A 26,260-nucleotide genomic window follows, 5' to 3' on the forward strand; every position below is an offset into this window, starting at 1 on the left:
CCCTTATTCTTAAAAATACTTGTGCTTTATTATTTGTGTTGGTAGATACCTAAGTAAAGGCTTACAATGAAGCCCCTCTAAACCATTAAATAGCTTATACATTTATGGAGAATAAAAGAAAGAGCAGATGTTTTAGGGGAGGTTGAAGAGAGGTAAGTTGGTGGTAGGAAGCAAATGTTTCCTCCAAAGCTAGGCTGTCATGAACTAATTTGGAGTATATAGTTATCTGACAGTTGTAATAACATTAATAATCACAAACTATATCTAGAAAATTATGCAGGCTCACTACTGAAAACTGGAAAAGGCCAAATATATAAAGATGAAAATATATGCCATCTATAAATCTATCACTTAGAAGATAACAACTGTTAATATCTGGCATGTGTCCTCACAGAGTTTTGCTAAGCATATACATACATACAATGTGTATATACACATTGGGTGGTCCAAAAGGTTCATTTTTTTCTGTAAGATGGCTCTGGTAGTACTCAGCTGTCTTTAACTTCATTGGAAACAATTTTGTTAGACTGTATGTGACAGCTGTCATACCAGAGTGCATATAAAAAAAAGACTCATCAAAATTGGTGAATTTTTGTGTAGCCATTTTGATATCAAAGATGGAAGGAAAAAAAGCAACATTTTCGGTATATTATGCTTTATTATTTCAAGAAAGGTAAAAACGCAACTGAAACGCACAAAAAGATTTGTGTAGTGTATGGAAAAGGCCCTGTGACTGATCAAACGCGTCAAAAGTGGTTTGCGAAGTTTCGTGCTGGAGATTTCTCATTAGACGATGCTCCATGGTCGGGTAGACCAGTTGAAGTTGACAGCGATCAAATCGAGACATTAACTGAGAACAATCAACGCTATACCACGCGGGAGATAGCTGACATGCTCTAAATATCCAAATCAAGCTTTGAAAATCATTTTCACCAGCTTGGTTATGTGAATCGCTTTGATGTTTGGGTCTCACATAAGCAAAAAAAACCTTCTTGACCATATTTCTGCATGCAATTCTCTACGTTTTGAAACATAATGAAAACATTCCATTTTTAAAACAAATTGTGATGGTCAATGACAACTGGATACTATACAACAATGTGGAACAAAAGAGATCGTGGGGCAAGCGAAATGAACCACTACCAACCACACCAAAGGCCAGTCTTTATCCAAAGAAGGGGATGTTGTCTATATGGTGGAATTGGAAGGGAGTCCTCCATTCTGAGCTCCTTTGAGAAAACCAAACGATTAATTCCAACAAGTACCACTTCCAGTTAGACCAACTGAAAGTGGCACTCGACGAAAAGCGTTCAGAATTAGTCAACAGAAAACACATGATCTTCCATCAGGATAACACAAGACCACATGTTTTTTTGATGACCAGGCAAAAACTGTTACAGCTTGACTGGGAAGTTCTGATTCATCCACCATATCACCAGACATTGAACCTTCAGATTTCTATTTATTTTGGTCTTTACAAATTCTCTTAATGGAAAAACGTTCAATTCTCTGGAAGACTATAAAAGGCATGTTGAACAGTTATTTGCTCAAAAAGATAGAAAGTTCTGGGAAGACGGAATTATGAAGTTGCCTGAAAAATGGCAGAAGGTAGCAGAACAAAAGGGTGAATACATTGTTCAATAAAGTTCTTGGTGAAAATGAAAAATGTGTCTTTTATTTTTACTTAAAAAACTGAAGGCACTTTTTGGCCCACCCAATATATACCTCACAGGACTGCTGTGAGGACTAAATTAGCTAAAACATATAAAGCAATTAGAACACAGTAAGCTATGTATGTGTTTACTCTCGTTATTAAGAGGAAAAATGAGTAAATAAAGAGGCTCTGAGTGGACCTGAGACCATTTCAAGACCTGAACTTTCCAACATCATCTGTATATAGCTCAAATACCTCTTTAATTTGACAGAGAGAAGTGTACTACATTTGAGAACTGCTTTTCCCTTTATTGATTATTTCATTACTGGCTTTAAAGGACTGTGGATATATTAGTCTTCTGCCAAGGTCAGGTGTAAAAATTAGTCTAACTGCCTCAGTGCCAGAGACTGAGAAGCATGACACGTGTGCCATGATCATGTCACCTTCACCATCGAGAAGGTACCACTGGCCATCTCTCCTCCTAGGAGGATCCCTGGCTCAATTCAAAACAGGAATAACAACACAGGACATAATCCGAATAGTATGTTTTAGGTCAGCACAGCAGTTTTGTGTGAGGTCAAAATGGTAATCAAGAAGAAGGAGTCAAATATTTGAAGACATTATAGTTGAAAACGTCCCTAATATGGGAAAGGAAATAGTCAATCAAGTCCAGGAAGCACAGAGAGTCCCATATAAGATAAATCCAAGGAGAAACACGCTGAGACACATATTAATCAAACTTTCAAAAAATAATACAAAGAAAAAATATTAAAAGCAGCAAGGGAAAAGCAACAAATAATATACCAGGGAATCGCCATAAGGTTAACAGCTGATTTCTCAGCAGAAACTCTGCAAGCCAGAAGGGAGTGGCAGGACATATTTAAAGTGATGAAAGAGAAAAACCTACAACCAAGACTACTCTACCCAGCAAGGATCTCATTCAGATTTGATGGAGAAATTAAAACCTTTACAGACAAGCAAAAGCTAACAGAAGTCAGCACCACCAAACCAGCATTACAACAAATCCTAAAGGAACTTCTCTAGGCAGGAAACACAGAGAAGGAAAAGACCCACAATAACACACCCCAAACAATTAAGAAAATGGTAATAGGAACACACATATCGATAACCACCTTAAATGTAAATGGATTAAATACTCCAACCAAAAGACACAGACTGGCTGAATGGATACAAAAACAAGACCCATATATATACCATCTACAAGAGAACCACTTCAGACCTAAGGACACATACAGACTGAAAGTGAGGGGATGGAAAAAGATATTCCAGGCAAATGGAAATCAAAAGAAAGCTGGAGTAGCAATTCTCATATCAGACAAAATAGACTTTAAAATAAAGACTATTACAAGAGACAAAGAAGGATACTACATAATGATCAAGGGATCAATCCAAGAAGAAGATATAACAATTGTAAATATTTATGCACCCCACATAGGAGCACCTCAATACATAAGGCAAATACTAACAGCCATAAAAGGGGAAATCGACAGTAACACATTCATAGTAGGGGACTTTAACACCCCACTTTCACCAACGGACAGATCATCCAAAATGAAAATAAATAAGGAAACACAAGCTTTAAATGACACATTAAACCAGATGGACTTAATTGATATTTCATAGGACAGTCCATCCAAAAACAACAGAATACACATTTTTCTCAAGTGCTCATGGAACATTCTCCAGGATAGATCATATCTTGGGTCACAAATCAAGCCTTGGTAAATTTATGAAAATTGAAATTGTATCAAGTATCTTTTCCAACCACAACGTTATGAGACTAGATATCAACTACAGGAAAAGATCTGTAAAAAATACAAACACATGGAGGCTAAACAATACACTACTTAATAACGAAGTGATCACTGAAGAAACCAAAGAGGAAATCAAAAAATACCTAGAAACAAATGACAATGGAGACAAGACGACCCAAAACCTATGGGATGCAGAATAACGAAGTGATCACTGAAGAAACCGAAGAGGAGATCAAAAAATACCTAGAAACAAATGACAACGGAGACACGACAACCCAAAACCTATGAGATGCAGCAAAAGCAGTGCTAAGAGGGAAGTTTATAGCAATACAATCCTACCTTAAGAAACAGGAAACATCCTAACCTCGCACCTAAAGCAATTAGAGAAAGAAGAACAAAGAAACCCCAAAGTTAGCAGAAGGAAAGAAATCATAAAAATCAGATCAGAAATAAATGAAAAACAAATGAAGGAAATGATAGCAAAGGTCAATAAAACTAAAAGCTGGTTCTTTGAGAAGATAAACAAAATTGATAAACCATTAGCCAGACTCATCAAGAAAAAAAGGGAGAAGACTCAAATCAACAGAATTAGAAACGAAAAAGGAGAATTAACAACTGACACTGCAGAAATACAAAAGACCATGAGAGATTACTACGAGCAACTCTATGCCAATAAAATGGGCAACCTGGAAGAAATGGACAAATTCTTAGAAATGCACAACCTGCCAAAACTGAATCAGGAAGAAACAGAAAATATGAACAGACCAATCACAAGCACTGAAATTGAAACTGTGATTAAAAATCTTCCAACAAACAAAAGCCCAGGACAAGATGGCTTCACAGGTGAATTCTATCAAACATTTAGAGAAGAGCTAACACCTATCCTTCTCAAACTCTTCCAAAATATAGCAGAGGCAGGAACACTCCCAAACTCATTCTACGAGGCCACCATCACCCTGATACCAAAACCGGACAAGGATGTCACAAAGAAAGAAAGCTACAGGCCAATATCACTGATGAACATAGATGCAAAAATCCTCAAGAAAATACTGGCAAACAGAATCCAACAGCACATTAAAAGGATCATACACCATGATCAAGTTGGGTATATTCCAGGAATGCAAGGATTCTTCAATATATGCCAATCAATCAATGTGATACACCATATTACAAACTGAAGGAGAAAAACCGTATGGTCATCTCAATACATGCAGAGAAAGCTTTCGACAAAATTCAACACCCATTTATGATAAAAACCCTCCAGAAAGTAGGCATAGAGGGAACGTTCCTCAACATAATAATGGCCATATATGACAAACCCACAGCCAACATCATCCTCAATGGTGAAAAACTGAAAGCACTTCCACTAAGATCAGGAAAAAGACAAGGTTGCCCACTCTCACCACTCTTATTCAACATAGTTTTGGAAGTTTTAACCAGAGCAATCAGAGAAGAAAAGGAAATAAAAGGAATCCAAATCGGAAAAGAAGAAGTAAAGCTATCACTGTTTGCAGATGACATGATACAATACGTAGAGAATCCTAAAGATGCTACCAGAAAACTACTAGAGCTAATCAATGAATTTGGTAAAGTAGCAGGATACAAAATTAATGCACAGAAATCTCTGGCATTCCTATACACTAATGATGAAAAATCTGAAAGTGAAATCAAGAAAACACTCCCATTTACCACTGCAACAAAAAGAATAAAATATCTAAAACCTACCTAAGGAGACAAAAGACCTGTATGCAGAAAATTATAAGACACTGATGAAAGAAATTAAAGATGATACAAACAGAGGGAGAAATATACCGTGTTCTTGGATTGGAAGAATCAACATTGTGAAAATGACTCTACTACCCAAAGCAATCTACAGATTCAAGGCAATCCCTATCAAACTACCACTGGCATTTTTCACAGAACTAGAACAAAAAATTTCACAATTTGTATGGAAACACAAAAGACCCTGAATAGCCAAAGCAATCTTGAGAACAAAAAACAGAGCTGGAGGAATCAGGCTCCCTGACTTCAGACTATACTACAAAGCTACAGTAATCAAGACAGTATGGTACTGGCACAAAACAGAAATATAGATCAATGGAACAGGATAGAAAGCCCAGAGATAAACCCACGCACATATGGTCACCTTATCTTTGATAAAGGAGGCAGGAATGTACAGTGGAGAAAGGACAGCCTCTTCAATAAGTGGTGCTGGGAAAACTGGACAGGTACATGTAAAACTATGAGATTAGAACACTCCCTAACACCATACACAAAAATAAGCTCAAAATGGATTAAAGACCTAAATGTAAGGCCAGAAACTATCACACTCTTAGAGGAAAACATAGGCAGGACACTCTATGACATAAATCACAGCAAGATCCTTTTTGACCCACCTCCTAGAGAAATGGAAATAAAAACAAAAATAAACAAATGGAACCTAATGAAACGTCAAAGCTTTTGCACAGCAAAGGAAACCATAAACAAGACCAAAAGACATCCCTCAGAATGGGAGAAAATATTTGCAAATGAAGCAACTGACAAAGGATTAATCTCCAAAATTTATAAGCAGCTCATGCAGCTCAATAACAAGAAAACAAACAACCCAATCCAAAAATGGGCAGAAGACCTAAACAGACATTTCTCCAAAGAAGATATACAGACTGCCAACAAACACATGAAAGAATGCTCAACATCATTAATCATTAGAGAAATGCAAATCAAAACTACAATGAGATATCATCTCACACCAGTCAGAATGGCCATCATCAAAAAATCTAGAAACAATAAATGCTGGAGAGGGTGTGGAGAAAAGGGAACACTCTTGCACTGCTGGTGGGAATGTGAATTGGTACAGCCACTATGGAGAACAGTATGGAGGTTCCTTAAAAAACTACAAATAGAACTACCATACGACCCAGCAATCCCACTAGTGGGTATATATATATCCTGAGAAAAACCATAATTCAGAAATAGTCATGTACCAAAATGTTCATTACAGCTCTATTTAAAATAGCCAGGAGATGGAAACAACCTAGGTGTCCATCGTCGGATGAATGGATAAAGAAGATGTGGCACATATATACAGTGGAATATTACTCAGCCATAAAAAGAAATGAAATTGAGTTATTTGTAGTGAGGTGGATGGACCTAGATTCTGTCCTACAGAGTGAAGTAAGTCAGAAGGAGAAAGACAAATACTGTATGCTAACACATATATATGGAATCTAAGAAGAAAAAAATGTCATGAAGAACCGAGGGGTAGGACAGGAATAAAGACACAGATCTACTAGAGAATGGACCTGAAGATATGGGGAGGGGGAAGGGTAAGCTGTGACAAAGTGAGAGAGTGGCATGGACATATATACACTACCAAACATAAAACTGATAGCTAGTGGGAAACAGCCGCATAGCACAGGGAGATCAACTCGGTGCTTTGTGACCACCTAGAGGGGTGGGATAGGGAGGGTGGGAGGGAGGGAGACGCAAGAGGGAAGAGATATGGGAACATATGTATATGTATAACTGATTCACTTTGTTATAAAGCAGAAACTAACACACCATTGTAAAGCAATTATACTCCAATGAAGATGTAGAAATAAATAAATAAATAAGAAAATCTGAATAAAGCATGGACTTTAGTTAATAAAAAAAAGAAATGAATGAAAAAGAAATGAAGGAAACAGTAGCAAAGATCAATAAAACCAAAAGGTGGTTCTTTGAGAAGATAAACAAAATTGATAAACCATTAGCCAGATTCATCAAGAAAAAAAGGGAGAAGACTCAAATCAATAGAATTACAAATGAAAAAGGAGAAGTAACAACTGACACTGCAGAAATACAAAGGATCTACAAACAATAAATGCTGAAGAGGGTGTGGAGAAAAGGGAACCCCCTTGCACTGTTGGTGGGAATGTAAATTGATAAAGTCACTATGGAGAACAGTATGGAGGTTCCTTAAAAAAATAAAAATAGAACTACCATACGACCCAGCAATCCCACTACTAGGCATATACGCTGAGAAAACCATAATTCAAAGAGAGTCATGTAGCACAATATTCATTGCAGCTCTATTTACAACAGCCAGGACATGGAAGCAACCTAAGTGTCCATGGACAGATGAATGGATAAAGAAGATGTGGCACATATATACAATGGAATATTACTCAGCCATAAAAAGAAATGAAATTGAGTTATTTGTAGTGAGGTGGATGGACCTAGAGTCTGTCATACAGAGTGAAGTAAGTCAGAAAGAGAAAAACAAATATCGTATGTTAACACATATATATGGAATAAAAAAAAAATGGGTCTGAAGAACCCAGGGGCAGAACAGGAATAAAGATGCAGACGTAGAGAATGGACTTGAGGACACGGGGAGGGGGAAGGGTAAGCTGGGACGAAGTGAGAGAGTGGCATGGACATATATACACTACCAAATGTAAAAGAGATAGCTAGTGGGAAGCAGACACATAGCACAGGGACATCAGCTCGGTGCTTTGTGACCACCTAGAGGGTGGGATAGGGAGGGTAGGAGGGAGACGCAAGAGGGAGGAGATATGGGGATATATGTATACGTATAGTTGATTCACTTTTTGATACAGCAGAAACTAACACACTATTGTAGAGCAATTATACTCCAATAAAGATTTTTAAAAATTAATAATATCCGTTAAAAAAAAAAAGAGAGAAGAAGAAGGAGTCAAATCTAAAAGACAGAGGTCGCTCTAATGGGAAAGAGGGGAGCAAAGTCAGAAGCCTGGAGAAGACAGAGAAACCAGAGAGATTCTAGGTGAAAACATGTTACAGAGTTCAGGCCTTCCTTAGAGGCAGAACGGTGTCTTCATTAGAACGCTGATTTCACATAGTGCGCCCGCATATGCACGGGGTTGGGCTGGACCGGACCCTGGCGCTACAGGCGGCCGTGTCAGGCTGCGGGCGATCTTTAAGTGTGTCATGCTATTATTTAGGCGCTAGCTACCAGAGCAATCAAGTATAAAGTACTTTAGTATCACAGAGTGCCTGAAAATCATTCCTTCCTATACCACTAATTCCAAGTTCCACAGTTCAGTGGTTATAAGAAACTGGAATTTGCATTAATAGACTTTCTGGCGTCTAACTAAAAGCGCTTATAACTTAAAGTTCCCTATTATTTAAATCCTATTTTTGTCTTTCCAAGAGAAGAGAAGGGAATGGCTGGATCGCCGTCGATGACACAGGGAAGCACAGTCAGTCCTTCTCAAAGCGCTTCTGGCATCAGCGTAGGACGAACTTTCCATTTCTAGCGAACTCTGACCAAAGGCCATTTCCAAATATCATGCTCTTTACTTCTGAGACTCGGTACACTTTTGTTTAATAACTAAAATCTATTACAGAATTTGTGTATGTGTGTATTATTTATTTCAGGCCTAATTCAATCTAAATAAATTTTAAATTGAAAAATGAAAGAAAGAAAAATGCCTCCAAGGAAACGCCTTAGATGAGGACTTTGTCCACCTGAGTACCTTGATAGGAGCTCTTCTTTCACCTCAAATGCTGGGAACTTCACCTAGAAGTTCACCTTTATAATTTATGGATGAAAGCTTCCCAACACAAAGACAGGAGGAGTCGTCTGAAAAAAAGAAGATTCTGAAAACGGATATAATCTCAGAGTTGGGGAGACCAGCTCTGGCGAGAAAAACCACTCTCCCCTCCCCCACTCTAGCCCATCTTCCTCTGCAACACCCCAGGAGGTTGATCAGCCTCAAGCTGACACCGTCAGTGACAAAGAACCCACTGTCCTCTGCAGCAGCCCGGTCTATTTATACGCAGATGTCACTGTTACCAACTTATTCCTTCTACTGCTTATCAAATGTTCTCTCTCCTCAGAAACCTCTCTCTCTGTAACTTCTCCCCATCAATTCTAGCAAAGTCTTTCTGCATCTCTACATCTCCAGTCCCTCTTAGGCTTGAGAGCAATTCAAATTACAGAAACTTGGAACAACGAGACTGCAAAACTTCTAGGGTGACCTCTGACCTCTCCCACTACATGTGCTACAGAGCCTTAGAAATGTACTTTTCTCTCTAAATCTACCTCCACTGGCACCAGGCTAAAAGCTGAAATGGTCAGGATGAGGATATAGGGTAGGGGGTGGGAGGGATCTAGCCAATCCCGAATTGACTTGGAGAATTTAAGGGACAGCCAGAAAGCAGCTGTGGCTATAGAGCTACACGAGCACACAGAGAACGGCAGGCGAAAAGGCAGCAGGGAGAACATGCAGGGCCTGGTAGAACGGGGTGAGAAGTTTATCCTGAGTGTAGTGGGTAGACACTACAGGGCTGTGAACAGGGGAAGGACAGGAACTGTTTAACATTAAAACTCAAACGAAACAAAACAAAACCCACTTTCGCTGCTATATGGAGCACGGACTAGAGATAAGGAAGGCCAGCGAGGAGACTATCACTGTCATCTAGGTAACTTACAATGGTGATTATAAGTTACATTATACAATTACACTAGAGTAGCCGTGGGGGCAATGGCAGCAAAGGCATATATTTTGAAAGGAAGACATCTAAGCCCCCCGATAGACTGGATGTGGGTTAAGAAGCAAAGAGAAAAGTCAAAGACGACTTCTAGGTTTTGGCCCGAGCAACTGAGCGGACCGCTGAGTAAGCTGGAGGGCATGTCTGGGGAAGAGAGACCAGGCGTCCCGCTGCACATACGTAAGTCTGAAATGCTTACTGGGCTCCTGAACAGAGACGTTGGATAGGCAGACGGATAGGAGCCTGGAGCTCATCGGAGAGATCAAGGCAAAGAAATAAACTGGGGGGGACACACGGTATTTAAAGTGAGGGATGCATGAGATCACATAGAGAATAAGCAGCGAAGGCAACCAAGGACTGAGCCCTGAAGGACACCAACCGTCAGAGACCACGAAGAAGAGGAGACCGAGAAGGAGAGTTTGTAATCCTGTGTGCGCTTTATGCTTTCACGTATAAGAAGGACTGGAGATTTAGGGCCACAGAAACACATGGCTAGAACTGACGGGGAAAAGCGCCGGAGAGAGCGGTTTCTGCCCACGGCAGCAAGCACTGTGATGTGGAAGTTGGCAACATTCTCATTCTTCCTCAGAAAGCAACTGGGAGCATTTTATACCTACAACGTACAGACGTCATAATCTTCTTCAAAGACCACCTTTCAAAGTCACGTGCAACTCTCCTTCTGCCTCCTGGCCAGCTGACGGAGTCTGGAGAGCTCCATTTCACATGCCCGCTGCTCAGTTACCCCATCCCTGGCCTCTGGCATGGGTCCTGGCTTCCGGATCCAAGTTCTCACCCCCACTAACAACTTGCAGTTGCCCAGCGCCGACCAGGAGGCACACTGAGATCATGCTCCCCAGAGCCGCCAAGAGCTCTTGGCATCTGATCAATGAAGCACACAATGCGTGACTGTTCGGCAATTCATCAGGTGACAGAGGACAACTGACGTGCCTGGGAACCAGAGGATGAGCCAGGGCACGGCTGCAACGGGCAGCAGGAGACTCCACTCCAGGCCCATTACCCCGGGGGGAGTCCGCTCTAGGTCAGCCGGTATGATCAGACATCCTTTTACCCAGAAGAGTTGTTGTAATCTGAAGTTTACCGTGTGTCCACAGACTCAGGATTCCCTGGAAGCTGGCAATACTAGGAACTAAACTGTAGGTACTGCACACCGTGGCAGTCGGCCCTTTCTGCCCCACACCTTCAGGGTTGCCCTGGAGACATCTGTTACCCTCCAGCCTCATCTATGATGGGAGTTCCAAACTAGCACATAGGTGTTTGTGAAGATTAAATGAGATCACTGTAAACAAAGTGCCTGGTACACAGAAAGCGCTCAGTGCCTATTAGCTATACCCCCATTTATACTTTAGGTGACCATAAAGTAACAGCCAGCCAGCCGAGTGGTAAAGCATGTCTCCAGAAACAACACTTGCAAGGCTCTTCGAGCACAGAAGAATGAAAAGCTTTTTTGCTTGATTTTATGTGTGGACTATAATTTGATCAATGGAATTTCAACTTGTCCTGAAAAAATGCTCCTCCCTTTTTCTAAACTTTCCTACCAAGGTTGGCACAATTATGCTACATCACTAAGAAGTAAAGATATCAATCTCATGCCGGTAGAATTTACAACACCGATTCTGAACAAATATCATCAAGCAAAACAGAACTCTCCGAGCCTAACAACTATCCCGCGAAAGTCACTCCGGCCGGGTCTGCTGCTGTAAACACCTATCTCCTTTAAGGAGAATATACTTCTATTTCCCTTCATGAAACCTAAGTTCAACTAAAATCACTGACGTTGGCAGCAGCAGAAGGAGACCGTTTATAAGGCCGGCAGGGCTATTTTACTTTTATTAATGCCAAGTTATGTAATAGTTCAGCGAACTACGGAGCTCCCTTCTTATCGTCTTTTAATATTTATAGAAATTTAAAAGAGTTATACTGCCAGAGTTCATTTTGGAAACTGACAGTTTCAATTATCTGACAGCAATCAATTATTTCAGCTCAACTACAGAAATGGCTCTTTAACGACAGGTCAGCTGAGTCCAGCACCTGACCTAGAAGCTCAAGTAGATGTGACTGAACAAAACCACCCTAAAAGGGTCTCAACTCCAAACCACTGAGTCACATCACTGGCCTTTTTGCCCGTAACAGTACATCAAAGAAAAGAAAAGAAAAAGAAAAAAGCGGTACACTGGGAACCATGGAAAGGGCCTGCTTATGTTAACAGAAAGAGCTGTACGAAACCACCAAAGAACACACAAGTACCTTAAAGGAATCAAAGAGCAAGTCTGTAACCGAGCTCAAGGAGATGTTCATGGACACCAGGCCAATGTCAAGAAAATGAAATCCCACGCCTCCCATGAACTGAAAAGTGAAACCTATCGTCACATATTTCCCTGCATCTCTAATGCACGGCATCTGGGTTTTTCTAAAGGTAATTAATTATTTTGATTTTTCAAACTATTACACAGAAAAGCTACTTCGAAACTATAATTTTCAAATAAATCTCGATTTTTTTTGGCTTTAAAGAAAAATTTTTACTTTGGAATAATTTTAGATTTACAGAAGAGTTGCAAAGATATTACCGAGTTCCTGTATTCCTTTCACCAAATTCCACCTAAAGTTAACATCTTACACTACCATGGTACATTTGTCAATACTGAGAAACTGACATTGGTACATTTACTATTAACTAAGCTATAAACTTTACTTGGATTTCACCTGTTTTTCACTGATATCTTTTTTCAGTTCTAAGATACAATCCAGGACACCACTTCGCATTTAACCATTTTTTTAGGGCTTTAACTTTTGAAATATGCCTAACTTGTTTCCCTTATTGACAATGTTCTCTGTATAATTATTAGACAAAATAAACTTAAAACTCCCTGGAAAATATGATTTATTGGATACCAGAGAATGTTACATTACATTCATGTAAACACGGTATTTCTACCATTTTTACTGAGGAGAAAAAGAGGTAAATCACTGAAGTAAGATATACTCCATTGTCTACTTTGTCAGGAACCTATGAGATCAAATCATTTAATGTTTCAGAAATATCTCTTCAAAAAAATCCTTGTCACTTACCTAACTCCCAAGGCTCCAGTAAAGAGTCATAAGATGTATGGTAAATCCTTTTAATTTAATCCTGTAATAGAATATAAAGTATTATCATAATCATATTCAGATAATCCATTTTTATCAAAAATATGTTAACAACTGTATTCCTTTCATTCCCAAATTTTAAAAATTATTGTATGATATTTTTTATTAAGATAACAAAAGAACTAATTTAAGGAAGAACAATACCATAAATTTATTACACGTCTTTAAAAATGTTTAAAAATGAAGGCATGCAAAATTTAATACAAGTTTTAAGATAAACAGAAAATGTTCTAGAAAGAAGGAAGTGTCACAATGAATAAAACTGACTAATAAGAATGTTTCACATTCTTTTCCATGTGCATAATGCTGTGGAAATTACTAAGTAGTCACAAACAAGTGAATCACATTGAGGGCACAGCCTTTGTGAGGGGAAAACAGTAATCAGGAATTTGGGGTTAGGAGATTTTTGAAAAGACACGTGTCTGGTTAAGCGACCATGTGTGTCTGAGACAGTCTCAACTTAGGTCCATTGTCACAGTGTCCCCCACCCCCGCAATTTATTATTTGTCCTGGATTCTCCACTTTCTAGCGATTTTTTTTAACGAGAGTGTTATAATAAGCCGGAACATTTACTTGCAGGCTGTGCCCGGATCTTGGTGAGTGCTGTGAGATACACGCGCAGTGAATCCAATTGTCAATTTAACCTGTGGTTAAATGTGAAAGACCTCTCTCTGGATGGGCTATAACTGACACCTCGTTCTCAAAGTCAGCACCCAAACCGTGGGCAGAAAAAGGAAGTGCACTTGGACAGGAGAGGCCGAGGGACAGCTAAATCCTGCAGTCTTCGGTGGAGGTGGAAAAAATATTCAAAATGCTGCTGCCCCAACTATGAGTAGCTCGAAGATACCAATTTCAGAAAAGCAGGTGAAGAAGATGTTTTATATATTATTCTATAAAGCATGACTTTTCATTTAGATCAAATGACTAGCCTTTAATCTTGCTCAGTTCTGATTACAAAGTGTCTTGTTTACATAGTTAAAATTAAGTGACAGCTGTTATTTTGTTGGCTCTATTGGCAGAAGAAATTTACACTTAAGTCATGCCAGCTTTCCATCAGTGTCAGGAGATACATTAAATAGAAATCAGTTAATTCCAATAATGGGTTGATAGTTTTCATCCAATTCATGGAATCAAAGTAAAGCTTTTGGAAGTTCATTCTGTACTATGTGATATGCCTGACATCGCTGTAGCTGCTATTTAAACTCAGTTAGGAAGTTCAACAACAAAGATGCAATTAGAGTCAGTTTTCATTAACTGCAGCAATGAAGTTCTATAAGGTCACCGTGAACACTGAGTTAGCAAATACCAAAGTACTGCTCTTAAAGGAGAAACAGAGTTAGGTTCCTGGGAGCCTCTGGCTACAACTTCTTCAACTGGTCCAACATAACCTTGCATTACGTGTCTTTCTGTATAAAGACACTATATTTAATATATATTACGGATTCATTAACATTGAACTCACAGTCCATCGCACCAGCTCATGGCTGAATAAAGCTTACTTAAGACACGTATTTTCTCTGTAAAGTACAACACGTCACGACCTTCCTGCACTTAGGAACAATATACAACATACTATGCCTGGGAGTCACTGTAAACAGTGAAATCACCAACAAGAGGCACAAAAATACAAAGAAAAGTGGCACCACAAAAAGGATACTTGTTTAGAGTTTGAAAGCTGAAAGAAGAAAGCCTTGCTTTACCTCAGCTGGGAACAAGTGTGTTAAGCAATCCAAATCTTCTGTTCCTCTGCAAATGGCCCTAAATGACCACAAAAGGACCAAGAATACCGATTTGGGGGTTACAAATAAATTTTTGTGAGTAGGGAGAATTCGCAAAATGGAATCTGTAAATAATGAGGATAGACTATATTTGATTTTACAGAGATACACAAATACAAACTTTGGTCAAGCACAGAATCATAGAGTAAGAAACAATGGTCTTACTAATTTTAAAAAGTACGGCACAGAAATAAACTTGGACATGCTTGTGATTCACATATAATTCACAACTGTACCACATGAACGGCAAAATATGACCAAAGTAGAAGCAAACACGTCCCACAATTACATCCACCAAAGATGTGACAGTCTAGCAATCACAACTGACAAATATTTAAACACACACACACACACACACACACACACACACACACACACACACACACACACAAAGAAACTGTCACTCGTGTGACAAAGATAATGTTGAATAAAAAACAATACTACTCCGGGCTTCCCTGGTGGCGCAGTGGTTGAGAGTCCGCCTGCCGATGCGGGGGACACGGGTTCGTGCCCCGGTCCGGGAAGATCCCACATGCCGCGGAGAGGATAGGCCTGTGAGCCATGGCCGCTAGGCCTGCGCGTCCGGAGCCTGTGCTCCGCAACGGGAGAGGCCGCAGCAGTGAGAGGCCCACGTACCGCAAAAAAAAAAAAAAAAAAAAAAAAAAAAATACTACTCCAACATGGCAGTACCTGTTTTCTCTTGTTGCTACATATCTTAGAAATCTTGGAGGCTTTTAAGACTCACTTAGTAAAATCATCAATAGCATTGAAATTTTTTCAGCTGAGCACTCTAAATCTTGGCTTCATTTTGTTCAGTCAGTTGGAAATCTTTAATTCAGATTTAATTTATACAGAGAACCAGTTTTTTTACTTAGATAAGTTTATACTTTGTACCAGGATGAAATGGACTTCCAAATGCTTACAATCTAGCAGCATCTAAATTTGGTAAAATGGGGGACTTCCCTGGCAGTCCAGTGGTTAAGACTCCGTGCTTCCACTGCAGGGGGCGCAGGTTCGATCCCTGGTCAGGGAACTAAGATCCCGCACGCCGTGCAGTGCAGCCAAAAATAAATGAATAAAAATTTTAAAAATTAAAACAAAACAAAAATCTGGTAAAATGTTCAGAAGACTTCTAAATAAATACAACTTATCTGACAAGCTTTCTCTTGTAAAAATGTCATTGAATAAATGTACTCTAAATAGAGTAAAAAGACAGTACCTGTGAAAATATATGGGCTGGAATATTTCCCTGTTAAACTACTAAAAAAAAAAATCAAAATTTAGAATGACCTCCATTTAGTAGAATTTGCTTTGAACTTACCAGGTACCTTAGTATCTATACAGATATTATATTCTCAAATTTAAAGATAATGATTTACAGCAATTAGTAACTACTGAAAAGAATCAAGTTTCAAGTTTAGTAATCATAAAATGAAACTTTGAAGACTATAATTTTACGAAACAATTAAAAACAATACAACTGTGTTTCAAAACTACATTCCTTTCAGAAACATACAGAGACCCAGTACTACAGACAAATTATGACTAAGAAACTAAAAAATGTATATGGGCTTCTACTGAGAATTCTATTTATGGTCTTTTTAAAGTTGAAAAAAATCAGTATGAAATAATTTTGTTGTGATGTCTGTTGTGATGTTTTGGGGTTTTTTTTTAATATTAACATGGAAATATGTTAACATTTTTCAGAAATAAACTTGTTTTTAAAATACAATAAAAATAAATATGTTAGTCAACAAATAAAATTATACTATTTTTCAGTAATTCTTATTCTCAAAAGAATCTCAGTTTGGGCAATAAATTAAATGGTTAACCTAACCTTGGTGGTTAATTTTATGTGTCAACTTGGCTGACTACGGTGCCCAGCTGTTTGGTCTAACACTAGTCTATGTGTCTCTGTGACAGTCTCTGTGGATGTGATTAACATTTACAATCAGTTGACTTTAAAGCAGATTACTCTCCATAATGTGGTGGGCCTCAACCAATCAGTTGAAGGCCTTAAGAGCAAAGACTGAACTTTCCCAAGAAAGAAGCAATTCTGCCTCAAGACTGCAACACAGAAACCTGCCTGAGTTTCCAGTCTACTGGGCTGCCCTGCAAATTTTGGACTCAAGACTACATCAACAACGTTCACCTAAAATTTCTGCCTGCTGGCCTACTCTACAAATTTCACACTTGCCAGCTCCCATAATCATGTGAGCCAGTTCCTTGACATAAAAACTAACTCTCTCTCCCTATCTATCTATCTAGCTAGTATATCCTATTCTTCTATTAATCTATCTTCCCATCCATCTATCTATAGTGCATCCACAAAAGCTGTGATAGCATACATAGATATATCTCCTGCTAGCTGTATTTCTCTGCACAACCTGACTAATACACTAGGTAACAGAGATTAGGAAGTATCAAGCATCTCCACCCAATGGAAGCTGCTCCCTGACAAGAGTAGAAAATGAAAGAGTTTTATTTTAGGAAGTATGCAATTACATCATTAACAGTACCTTTAAAGAAGAATAAAAACCCAGATTTTGGGGCCATGCCTTCCTATACCAGAATGACACCACGTAACCCAACAACCCAGCTTTTAGAGAACAAGGTTGTGTCTCTTCCTCCTTTGTAGCAGGGAGTCTGAGAAAGAGAAGGTGCTCTAAAATGTTGCTAAGCAAACATTTCATTTTGCTAAACAAACAATGTCTCAGAAGACACTGCCAGTCCTAAATGCTGTAAAGATGGTGAGAGTATAAGCAAAAGTATGCTTTTTAATGTTTTCAGTAGTATTACTGTTGTCATTCTGAGACTATTGCATGTGTAATACGGGATAAAAATAAATGAATAATTATGAGATTTTCTAATTCTACAATCACTTGTGTCTGAAAAACCAGGATTCTTGGCACAGAGAAAAGGAGATATAGAAGGAAGATTCAAATACACTGTAGTCTAGAGTTTTAATTGGAAGCATCAATATGACCTTGTGAGGTATTTTATTTTATCTTAAATATGTGCATATATTTCTTAACTCTGATTACAGAAAAGGCCTACAAACAAAGGCCAATCCAGCATCATTGAGCATCCCTTAGAGACCAGAGCTTCTTAGAGAAATGGCTAATTCTAGGACTCAGGAGCCAATCTCAAAAGGCTCCCACTGGCCAAAGATGGAATAATTTGAGCTTCATTAATGATAATAACTGAAATGGATTAAAACCCATCAAACGTTTAATTCTAAGAGTTCAAAATTTTTTTAATAATTGGTCATCTTCAAGAGATGATAGAGAACCAATTAATCATTCTTAAAAACTATTAAATCAAAGAAAAAGCTCAAGAATTTATCCTGCCTTTCCTTTATGAACTGTATGACTGGGTAATACCTAAACTCTTTCAACTACGATAGCACTCTTCAAGCCACATGCACGTCTAATGGTAAAGAGTAAAATTCTAACTGGCTAGGAGGGTATAAGCACAGCCTTTAACCAATGAGTGGCTTATCTGACCAAGGGGTAACCCTTGGGTAGTAAAGATAAAAGAAAAAACAAGAAAATAAATTTGAGTAGAGACATCCAATGTTGTCCACTGGGGGTAACAGCTTTCACACAGTCAGTTCATCCAAGTCACTAAAAATATACATAAATAACCAAGCAAACAGTATTAACCCCCATTCCCAAGGTGATCACTACACAGAGTTGCTACGTGTTATTTAAAATGCCCGGTTTTCAACAAATATTGCAAAATGTGCAAAGAAGCAGCAAACCCATTTTCAGGAAAAAAAGGCAGGCAACACAAACTGATTCTAAAGGGGCCCAGATGTTAGACTTAACAGAGACAGACTTCAAATCAGCTATTCCAAATAAGTTGTTCACAGAACTAAAGGAAACCATGGATAAAGAATTAGAGAAAAGTATAATGACAATGTTTCAGCAAATAGAGAATATCAATAAAGATAAGGAAATTACAGAAAAAAAGCAGCAAATAGAAATTTTGGAATTGTACAATAACTGAAAAAGTACAATAACTGAAATGGAAAATTCACTATAGGAGCCCAAGAGTAGACATGAACTGGAAGAAGAAAGAATCAGAGTGCTTGAAGATACATTGATAGAGATTATATACAATTTGAAGAATGGGGAGAAAAGAAGAATGAAGAAACATGAACAGAGCACCACAGAAAACGAGAAAGGCACAGAACAAAGATTTAAATAATGGCTGAAATCTCCCCAAATTTGATGAGAAACATTAGTAATCTACACATCTAAGAAGTTCAACAAACTCCAAACCAGATAAATATAAAGAGATCCACACCCAGACAAAATATAATCAAAATGTTGAGAAACAAAGAAAAAAAATCTTGAAATCAGCAAGAGAAAAATGACTCATCACATACAAGGAACCCCAATAAGACTGACAGCTGACTTCTCATCAGAGGCAGAGGAAACTAGGAGGTAGTAGGACTGAATATTCAAAATGCTGAAGATAAAAAACTGTGAATTAAGAATCTTACATCCAGCAAAACTATCTTTCAACCACGAAGGTGGAACCAAGACATTCCCAGAAAAACAAAAACTGAGAGAATTTGTTGCTAGGAGATCTGCTTTATAAGAAATACTGAAAAGAGTTCTTCAGGTTGAAAGCAAATGACACCAAACAGTAGTTTGAACGCACACAAAAAACAGACTGCCGAGAATTATGTACATAATTACAAAAGAGACTACAATTGCATATTTCTCCTCCTTCTCTTAACTGATTTAAAGAGCAATTCAGTGAAGCAGTATGCATACAAGTGTATTGTTGGGCTAATAACAACATGTAAAATTTTATATATTTGATGATAGTAACACAGAGGAAGCAGATGAGAGCAAACCTGCCTTGTGCTGGAGTAGGGAAATAACACCAGATGGTAACTGAGACCCACAGAATATATGAGGTGGATGAAAAGTAGAAAAGTTAATATAACTAACTCCATAAATATGCACCTGCTCTCCTTTCTTCTCTCAGCTTCTTTAAAAGACTTACATAAAAGAAAAACTACAATAATATATTGTTGGGTTTCTACAATATATAGACATAATATGGATAACAGTAGTAGCAAAAAAAAAAGGAGAGAGAAATAGAGCTATACAGGAGAGGAGTTTCTTAATTTTGCTGAAAGTAGTTAAAAATCAGAAGTAGATTCTCTTAAGCTAAGAGCTATATTGTAAGCCCTAGAGCAAACACTAAGAAACTAATTCAAAATGTATAATTTAAAAATTATTAAAGGAGTTAAGATACCACACTGGAAGAGATTCACTTATTTCAAAAGAGGACAGTAAAAAAAAAAAAAAAAAAAAAAAAAAAAAAGAACAAAAGAAGGCATAAGACCTATGGAAAACAGAAAGCAAAGTGGCAGGTGCAAATCCAACCATATCAATAATATTAAATGTGAATAGACTAAACAATCCAATCAAAAGGCGGAGATTATCAGAGGGTATTTTTAAAAACCCAGCTATATACTATATACTGTCTACAGGAGACGGTAGGTTCAATGATACAAATAGGTTGAAAGTAAAAGGATAGAAAGTGACACACTATGAAACAGCAACTGTAAGAAAATCAGCCAAAATGGGCGGTAAAGCTACAAGAACAACAGAGGAAGAAGAATTGAAAGAATAAATAAACAATTCAAAAATGATAATAGACTTCTTATCCCCTTTCAACACTAGATGGAAAAACCAGGAAAAAAAACAACAGGGAAATAGAAGATTGTAATAAAAGTGTAAGCCAACTAGACCTGCCAGACATCTATACAACACTCCACCCAACAACACAAGGCCGTCTTCTCAAGTGCAGGTGAAACATTCTCTAAAAGAGACCATATTCTAGGCCACAAACAACCCTCAAGAATTTAAAGTGATTAAAATCATGTGACTAAAATCCATTCCACAATGGAATGCAATCAGAAATAAGTAACAGAAGGAAATTTTGGAAATTCACAAATACATGGAAATAAAACAATACGCTGGTAAGTAGCCAATGAAACAAAGAAGAAATCGTAAAGGAAATTAGAAAATACCTTGAGATGAATGAAAACTAAAATATAACATACCAAAACCTATGGGATGTAGCTAAAGAAAGCAGTGCTTAGAGGAAAATTTATAGCTGTAAATGCCTATATTATAAAATAAGAAAGATCTCAAATCAATAACCTGAACTTCCATCTTAAGAACCAAGAAAAAAGAGCAATCTAAACCTAAGCAAGCAGCAAGAAAGAAACAATAAAGATTAAAATGCAAACAAACGAAATAAAGAATAGAAAAACACGAAAGACAATCAATGAAAACAAAAATTGTTTCTTTGAAAAGATCCCCGAAACTGACAACCCTTTAGTTATAGTGGCCAAGGAAAAAATGAGGGAACACAAAAATTACAAATGAATAAAAGGACATTACTATTGATTATACAGAAATAAAAAGTATTATAAAGGAATACTATGAACAACAACAAAGTGGATAACTTGGAGGAAAAGAACAAATTCCTAGAAAAACACAAACTACTAAAACTGAAGAAAAAACGGAATCTCTAAAAAGGCTTATAGCAAGAGATTGAATTGGTGATTAAAAACACTTCCAACAGATATAAGTGCAGACTCAAAGGACTTCACTGGTAAATTCGACCAAACATTTAAATGAGAATTAATACCAATCTTTGACAAACTCTTCCCAAAAAAAGAAAGAAAAGAAAAAGAGAAAAAAAGGAGATAATACTTCTATGGGGCCAGGGGCCAGTAATACTCTGATACCAAAGCTAGACAAAGACATCATGAGATATCTACAGACCAATATTCCTTATAGCTATTGATGCAAAAATCTTCCACAAAATATTAGCAAACCAAATTAATAAAAGAAAAAATAAAAGGCACATGATCGTATCAATTGAGAAAAGGCATTTTCCAAAATCCAACAGTCTTGTCATAAAACTCATTCAACAAACCAGGAATAGAAAGGAAGTTCCTAAACCAGACAAAGGGCATCCACAAAATCACAGCTAATATTATACTTAATAGTGAAAGACTGAATGGATCACTCCTAAAATTAGGAACAAGAATACAATGTTCGGGCTTCCCTGGTGGCGCAGTGGTTGAGAGTCCGCCTGCCGATGCAGGGAACACGGGTTCGTGCCCCGGTCCGGGAGGATCCCACGTGCCGCGGAGCGGCTGGGCCCGTGAGCCATGGCCGCTGAGCCTGCGCGTCCGGAGCCTGTGCTCCGCAACGGGAGAGGCCACAACAGTGAGAGGCCCGCGCACCGAAAAAAAAAAAAAAAAAGAATACAATGTTCTATTTCTTACCATTTCTACTCAACATTTCTCTGCAGGTGTAACTAACCATTGTAATCAGTTAAGAAAAAAAACCAAGCAAACAAAATCAGCATCCAGAAAGGAATAAGTATAACTATCTCTATTCATAGATGATATGAATTTGTAGCAAATCCTAAGGAACCAACTAAAAAAAAAAACTATTAAACACAAATAACCAGGTTCAACAAGGTTGCAGGATATAAGACTAACATACAAACTCAATCTATTTCTATACAACAGCAATGGCCAACCCAAACATAAAAGAATGAAATTAAGAAAAGAGCTGCATTTACAATCACATCAAAAAGAATAAAATACTCAGGAATATATTCAATATTTAACAAAAATAGTACAGGGCTCACTCACTGGAAACTACAAAACGTTGGAAAAAATTAAAGACAAAACATACTACATTCATGGGTTGTTAAGACTTAATTTCGTTAGGATGTCAATACTCCCCTTATTGGTCTACATATTCAGCACAATTACTATTATGATCCAAGCTGCCTTTTCTGCAGAAATTAAAAAACATTCTAAAACTCATTCTGGGTTCAGCAAGGAACCCAGAATAGCCAAACAATCTTTAAAAAGGAGAACAGAGTTGGAAGATTCACATATCCCAATTTCAAAACTTACTATATGGCTGCAGTGATCAACACATTACGGTACTGATATAAAGACAAACATGTAAAACAATGGAAGTGAATTAAGAGTTCAGAAATAAACTCTTACATTTATAATCAATTTTGACAGAGTGCCATCGAAAACAATTTAATTGACAAAGTACAGTCTTTTCAACAAATGGTGCAGGGACAAATGAATGTCCAAATGCAAAAAAAATAAAGTTGGACCTTTTCTTACATAAAAGTTAACTAAAAATGGATCAGAGACTTCAATGTAAGTGCTAAAACTATAAAACTCTTAGAAGAAAACAGAGCAGTAAATCTTTATGGTCTTGAATTAGGCAATGGTTTGTTAAATATGATACCAAAAGTACAAGTGACAAAAGATAAAATAGATAAATTGGGATCCATCTAAATTAAAATATTTTGTACTGCAAATGATACTATAAAGAAAGTGGGGGAAAAAACGCAGAATGGGAGTAAATAATTGTAAATCATATATCTGAAAAGGGACTGGTATCTGTTATAAAGAACTTTTGTAAGCCTTTAATAAAAAGGTAAACAATTATATAATCAAAATTATCATTATTTTAAAACTATAATTTAAAAATTTTAAATGAGCAAAGGATTTGAATAGATGTTTCTCCAAAGAACATTTACAAATGGCTAATAAACACATTAAGAAGATGTTCAACGTCATTTGCCACTGGGGAAATGCAGATGAAAACCATAATACAGGGACTTCCCTGGTGGCACAGTGGTTAAGAATCCACCTGCCAATGCAGGGGACACAGGTTCAAGCCCTGGTCTGGGAAGATCCCACATGCCATGCAGCAGCTAAGCCCATGCACCACAACAATTGAGCCTGCGCTCAAGAGCCCGCGTTCTACAACTACTGAGCCCTAGCGCCTAAAGCCCGTGCTCTGCAACAAAAGAAGCCACCGCAGTGAGAAGCCCGTGCACCACAACAAAGAGTAGCCCCCACTCGCGGCAACTAGAGAAAGCCTGCGCACAGCAACAAAGACCCAACACAGCCAAAAATGAATAAATAAATAATTTTTTTAAAAAAATTAAAATTAAAAGAAAGAAAACCATAATACATTTACAGTCAATTAGATACTCAATGAGATACTACTTTATATCTTTAAGATGGATATAATGAAAAAGAGATAATAACGAATATTGATGAAGATGTGGAGAAACTGGAACCCTCTACATTGCTGTTGGTTATGCAAAATGGTGTAGCCTGTTTTTCTAACAGTTCGGCAGTTCCTCAAAAGGTTAAACCATGGAGTACCACCTGACCCGGCAATTCCCACTACTAAGCATATATTCAAGGGAAATGAAAGCATACATCCACACAAAAACTTGTATGTAAATGCTCGTAGCAGCATTATTCATAACAGCCAATAAGTGCAAACAACCCAAACGTCCATCGGCTGATCAATGGATAAACAAAATGTGGCATATCCGTACAATGGGATAGTCTTCAGCAACAAAAAGGAATAAAATACTAATATATGCTATGCCATGGATGAACCTCAAAAGTGTTACACTAAGTGAAAGAAGTCAGACACAAAAGACCACATGTTGTGTGACTTGATTTACATGAAAAATCAGAATAAGCAAAAGCTATAGAGACAGAAAATAGATTAATGGTTGCCAGGGCTGGGGTGACTGCGAGGGTGGGGAAGAGGAATGACTGCTAAGGGGCACATGTTTTTTTCTGGCGTGACAAAAATGTTCTAAAACATAGACTGTGGTGATGGTTGTACAATTCTGAGAAGACACTAAAACCATGGAATTGTACACTTTAAATGGATTAATTTTACAGCATGGAAATTGTATCTGAATAAAAATGTTTTTACTTTGGTTAAAACCAAACTATAGTGTTGAAGGAAACAAACTGGATCCATAAATTATAAAAAGAAAAATGCAAGTGATTACTATGAAGATTTGGGATGATGCTTACTTATGAGAGAAAAGAGGGCTGTGATTGACACAGGACACAAGGAAGAATTTCAAGGGTGACTCATGAAGTTCTAATTCTTGACCTGGGTGCTACTGTCATTGTAATAATTCATTAAATCATATATCTGATTTGGGTGATTTTCATACCTTCGTTTTATTTTATAATAAAAACACTTTTTAAGGAACATTTTTGGATTGTTTTAAAAACAGGAATTTGAGGTTATATGCTCATCATCTGACTAAATTATTGTCAATATAATAATGAAATATCCTATATATGCACTGTCCCATACGGTTACTGAGCACTTGAAACGTGGCCAGCATGACTGAGGAACTGAATTTTTAATTGATTTTAATTCTAATGAATTTAAATTCAAATGTAAATAACCACACATGGCTGGTGGTTATTTATCACATGGCCAATGCAGGCTTGGAACATACAACTACTATAAAATTTTTGGCAGATATGTGTTTTTCAAGAACAATGGATGAATAAGCTAACCTTTAAAATTTTTAAATAAAATTTACATATCGCAAAGATGACAGCTTTGCGACAACAGTAATTTGTTTTTAAGTTTGCATAAACTTCTCAAAGAACAACCAAGTGAATATGTCTATATATACATATAGATATAAATATAGATATAGACATAGGTATATATGGTATACGTTATATATGGTATAACGTTGGAATCGGATGTTCATATCTCCAAATTTCATCCAAATTATCAAGGAAATAAAAATGGCCACCTAGTCTGAATATCACTGAAGTGATTTCTACAATACATCACCAATTCCCTTCCCTGCCCTGTCACAGTCTCCAAGAAATACCAATTCCTCTAGAATCTTGAACAAATCCAACTAGATGTAAAGCCTACAGTGTTTTGGTCACCCTCCCATTTGTTCCCCAGATTGGGCCCTCAGTTCTCCAGATTGGGTTTTTTGTTTTTTGGGGTTTTTTTGCGGTACGCGGGCCTCTCACTGTTGTGGCCTCTCCCGCTGCGGAGCACAGGCTCCGGACGCGCAGGCTCAGCGGCCATGGCTCACGGGCCCAGCCGCTCCGCGGCATGTGGGATCCTCCCGGACCGGGGCACGAACCCGTGTCCCCTGCATCGGCAGGAGGACTCTCAACCACTGCGCCACCAGGGAAACCCTCCAGATTGGGTTTTATGACTACTTTCTATCACTAAAAATGGTCCTTAACATTCAATCACTCAACAAACAATGACTAATTATGTTAGGAACTATATTAAGAAACAGATGGAAAGTACAGTCTTTGTCCTGAAAGAAATTATAGTCTAGAGGAGGATAAGCACCAAATAAACGTCCAGAATCGAGCAGTGTGTTTAAGAGCTAAATGAGTACAACTTACATACGTCCATGGCTGTACAGAAAAGGAGCATCTAACTCCCAGGGACAGAAAAGGGGCCAGGGAA

The 26,260-nt window shown here is 37.8% G+C and overlaps 1 protein-coding gene across 12 annotated transcripts in view; it reads right to left on the bottom strand.

Annotated features, from left to right (window-relative positions):
- Positions 1-26,260, bottom strand: part of ZNF438 (zinc finger protein 438) — a 171,418-nt gene that overhangs the window by 117,327 nt on the left and 27,831 nt on the right. For all 12 annotated transcript variants that reach the window (XR_004347968.1, XR_004347966.1, XR_004347967.1 and 9 more), the window contains one exon: positions 13,036-13,096. The gene's annotated coding sequence lies outside the window, so the exon portion shown is untranslated. The remainder of the gene's footprint in view (positions 1-13,035; positions 13,097-26,260) is intronic.

This window comes from Phocoena sinus, chromosome 2 (assembly GCF_008692025.1).
Source record: "Phocoena sinus isolate mPhoSin1 chromosome 2, mPhoSin1.pri, whole genome shotgun sequence".
NCBI classification, from domain to species: domain Eukaryota; kingdom Metazoa; phylum Chordata; class Mammalia; order Artiodactyla; family Phocoenidae; genus Phocoena; species Phocoena sinus.